The sequence below is a fragment of the Sturnira hondurensis genome, unplaced genomic scaffold, assembly GCF_014824575.4.
Source record: "Sturnira hondurensis isolate 20B ecotype Veracruz unplaced genomic scaffold, ASM1482457v3 Scaffold0015596, whole genome shotgun sequence".
In the NCBI taxonomy this organism is placed as follows: Eukaryota; Metazoa; Chordata; class Mammalia; order Chiroptera; family Phyllostomidae; genus Sturnira; species Sturnira hondurensis.
Genome location: NW_028088227.1, coordinates 15,304,393 through 15,308,966, shown reverse-complemented (window position 1 = coordinate 15,308,966; position 4,574 = coordinate 15,304,393). Strand labels below are relative to the sequence as shown.

Genomic DNA, 4,574 nt, shown 5'->3' with positions numbered 1-4,574 from the left:
GGTCAGAGCTTTCCAGAGCCCCGAGCGGCCCGCCTGCCCGCACCCTGCCCCGCACAGCCCCTGCTCCCTCGCCCTGGGCTCGCACAGCCCTCACTGAATTCTGTCACAGTGATTCAAAAATTAATCTCCCTCCCACTGCAAGATCAGCTTCGAGGTATCTTCCTGTGGAGCCGTCTAAGGGGGTAATGGGAGTTCTTGAGGGGATTTTTGTGATCCAAATGCTCAGTGTATTTCTGCAAATTCTTAAATGTTTTCAGTAAGGTTCCTTTTTATGAAAATGCCATCTCTGAGTAGATCATACTGAGTTTTTGGAGTAACTTCTTCAGTCCATATTTATGTTATGAACTTCACTGAAAAACTTTTGTATTAAAGTATAGTTGACACACGATATAATTAACATTAGTTTCGGATGTACAACATAATGACTCAATAGGGTCCGGTGACTATCTGTCACGATACAAAGTCACCACGTTATCACGGACTGTATCCCCTCCCCCTTTTCCACCTGTGCTTCCATACCCTCTTCTCTGCCAGGCATCAGTTTGTTATTTGTTTCTGTGAGCCTGTTTGTTTTGTTTGTTCATTTGTTTTGATTGTTTAAATCTCACAGATAAAAGAAATTATGTGCTATTTGTCCTTCTCTGTCCGACTTACTTCAGACAGAGAAGGACAGCCCTCTAGGTCCATCTATGTTATCGGAAATGGCAAGATTCCATTCTTTTTTTATTGCTGAGTAATATCCCATTGTGTATACTTTGATAGTCAACTTTCTACATGATGATGTTTTGGCTAAATAATGGATAACAGAACTTTCTCGTGAACTGTTTTGCTCAACATCTGGAATGTTCTACACACAATTTTAGGAACGTTAGGGCGTGAAAAAAGCACTGTGACCATACCACCTGGTATTCAGCACCTGACAGAAAGGTGCTGAATTGTTACAAAGAAAGAAGAAAAGACAGTATGGGTCCAGAATCCAAAAAGGCATATAACTCACAGTCTTTTAAGAAATGGGGACTTCACTACTGGGTGGTATTTCCCACTCTTACCTTTTTTTAAAAAACTTATTCTGTTCCTGTGTTCCAGAACCCCAATGTAAGCAGAGTTCATTAACTGAAAGGCGGGAGTGAGGAGGGGTCACATGCACTGGTTTGTTTAAACCTCTTCCAAGGACGTTTAAAGTGGATTCAGCTGCTCTTACCTGACAACTGCTACCTTCTCTAAAACCTTCTGCTCTGTGGGTACACGACACACCGGCCCAATTCAGCTCAAGTGTCACTGAGTGGCACTAGAAGGGACCTCGGGAAACACCTTTATACGACAATGGGCCTGGGATGGGGGAGCAAAGGAGAGGGTTGGCTGACCAAGTTAAAACAGGCAATTTCCTATTCCAGGGAATTTGCAGGCTGCTTCTGGGTCTCAGATGCGACACTGTGACTTCTGCACAGGCTCCCTCACATTCCGCAAAGACGGCCCGGACTTGAGCCCGCGGGTCTTACCACTTTTCTTCACATTTGTTTCCCCACTCGATACTCTAAGTTGGATTTCTTTTCTGGAAACAATCACCTGGCCAGGGTTACTCCTAGATATCACTAGGGAGTCACTAGACCCAGCTGGACTCTTACACTGGTATGAAGGTTCCTTTAAATGGAGTGCCCTAAAATGACTCGTGGGGAGTCATTCGGTGAACCATTTGTGGTAGAAGCCTTCGTTGCATAGCTGTTGGCCAAGGCCCCGCTTTTTCAAAGTGGTAGAAGTTACAACTGGAACTTAAGACAATATAAGATCTATCATTTATAAAATGGAAATAAATACAGATACATAGATGATATATATATAATATCTACACACACAATTGTTTAAGACAGCCACATAAGAGAGATGCAGTTTTAACGTGCCAAATGTAACTGCATTTCTCTTTCCAATGTAATAATAAAATGCTTCCACTCTCCTGCAACTCCTCTGTTTTCAATTGTATGCTTGGAGCAGAAAGTAATATAGGAAGATTGTAACTATTGCCCCAGTGATTGGCTTACAGGAAGCTGTGAAGTGAAGAATTCACTGCTGTAACGTTTTAAGTATAAAAATTACAAACACCACAAAAATGACTATACTTGACTTCATCAGCATTTCATAATATGTGCAATTAAGTTACCCAAACTCACCCATTATAGATAAGGGCTAATAATTTTGCCTTCTACTCCTCTCAGTGGCAAATGATCTGGACTGAGCCTCCAACGGGGGCCTGACTGACTGTCTGGTGTCAGCCAGCAGTGACACCATCTCATGTTGGAGGAACACACAGTTTCATTTGACTTACTTAGAGATTGTATGGTGGTCTCCAACATGGCGCCATCTGAGGGGAATTTTCGGGTCAGTTCCGTCTCTGTGATTTCTACTTTACATGCCTTAGATGTGTTTCCACCTGGTTACAGATGATGTTTTGAGTGCTGCTAACAGGAACTTAGTCTCCCCAGGACATGTTCTCATGTACTTCCAGAAATTCCACTGGTATGAGGGCTCACTGAGTCCTGGGAAAGATGACTGTTCACTTATATCAGGAGCCAGAGTCTCATCTCCCCATTTCCTGAGCATGGGGAGAGATTTCTCCAAACCGTCCTCCCCATAAAGCACAGGAGGACTGCTGTGATTATTCAGGTCAATGAGTGTCCTCGTGACTGTTTTTGACTTAGTATTCCAGTTTCTAATTGTCGACATAAGACACATCCAAACCTGTAGAGAATTCTCACAAGAATTTTAACTGAGCCAAACTGACGACTTATGGCAGGGAGCGGGATCTCAGATGCTCTGGAGACGAACTATTTTATAGCTTCCTTTACTCATTTGATTTTTTTTTCCTGCAAAAACTTTATTGTTTTCATTTGGTCTAATGCATCGGAGAGGGTCCCAGGGTGGTTAAAAGGGTGTCTAGCGGTTTCAGGGAGAGGCTCTGGCAAAAGCCAAACAGCAGGGAAATGCAGAGGCGCCCCTCCAAGCCTCTGGGCTCCAAAGGCCTCCTCCTAGTTGTGCTTGAGGACGAGCCCTTCGAAGAAATACTCACCCATCCAAGTCTGGGGGCTGCCCAGCCTTTGGATATTAGTCAGGTGGTCACCCATTTTCTGGATGAGTTTCACCTGCTCATCCAGGAAGTCACAGAGGTGAGGATCTGTATGGGCAAAACTCATGAGGGGCATGCAGGTCCAAAAGGGCCTGGTTCAGGTTCTTCTCCATGGCCAAGGCAGCTTCCATGGTGTTCTGAGTTTTACCCCACTCATCTTGGGAAGGCTTCACCAAGTCCTGGAAGAGAATGCGGCCACCATGCTGGTTTTGCAGTTTTAAGAGATGCTGGGCACCCTCACGGTTCTCACCGACCAACTCTCACAAGAAGTGGCCCATGCCCTGCAGAGTCACATTGTCATGGTCGGAATAGAAGCCCAGAGAGAGGTAGGTGTTGGAGGCCCACAGACGCAGGTCAGCCAGGTGGTGATAGCTGCCTCTTCCTCGGTGGAATTATCCTGATGAATCTGGGAGTTCATGGTTGTTCAGCAGTGAAGAACTAAGGTCAAAATGATGTTGGCTGATCTTGGAGGCTGAGGATGGCTGAGGTGGTTCCAAAGGTGGTGACTGGAAAAGAGGTGGGAGGGTTGTAGGGAAGAAGGGGCACCTCTGGGTCTGTTCCGTCCAAACCCCGTGGAAGCAAGAGACAGACCCCAGGACCACCGAGTGCGTGGTCACATTTGAAGTTAAGGAGGAAAACATAAGATTACATGGAGGTGGGAAAAGGCAAGGCAGGATTGGATTACAGGACAATTAACAAGATTATGTGCTTTCTTAAGGGTTGTTATTTCAAAGGTGTGTTAACTTTAACAGAAACAATTGTCAGAACTTGCTCCAAGCAGAGACAAGCCTTTAAAGAAGGTATGTGCCTGGGGCGTGACTACCCACTATGTCCTGACCAGTTAGGAATTTATGATCACATCACCCTGTGAGGTTACTTTTTATAGAACCTCCCTTTTTTGTCCACATAATCTATTCTAAAGATAAACTGGAAAATATGGCCATATGTAGACACAAGGCTATTAATTGGAGCACTATTTGTTTATTAAAGACAATTCAAATTTCTGTCAAAAGGAGACCACTAACTATGGTTACACCTACACAGTGGAATATTATACAGCTGTAAAAAAGTGGAGAGTAACTTTTCTATCTACTCCTATGGGTTCTCCAGGGTATGTTGTTAATAAATTCAATCTTAAGACATGTCTTAAGACTAAAGCAAACAAAATGAAAAATTGAACTGAAGTATGTATGGAGTTGATGGTGCATATTTCAAGTGACTTCACAACCTGAGAATTACCTAAGTGTAGATCTAAGCAGGATATATCATTAGAACATAGGAAGTACTAATAAGAAAAAAAAATCTTCAAATGTTTTCAGTAATTATATTGTAGCTATCATTATTCTGAGACTTTTGTATACATCTTGCATAGTGAAACAAACAAATAATTATCTAGGTGTTCTTGGGAACCAGGATTTTGGGTATAAAAGGGGATGTAGGTATAAGATAGACAAGA

At 43.4% G+C, this 4,574-nt stretch overlaps 1 pseudogene; it reads right to left on the bottom strand.

Annotated features, from left to right (window-relative positions):
• Positions 1–3,020: 3,020 nt before the first annotated feature.
• On the bottom strand, positions 3,021–3,536 carry LOC119000310 (ferritin light chain-like; annotated as a pseudogene).
• Between the last annotated feature and the right edge of the window lie 1,038 nt (positions 3,537–4,574).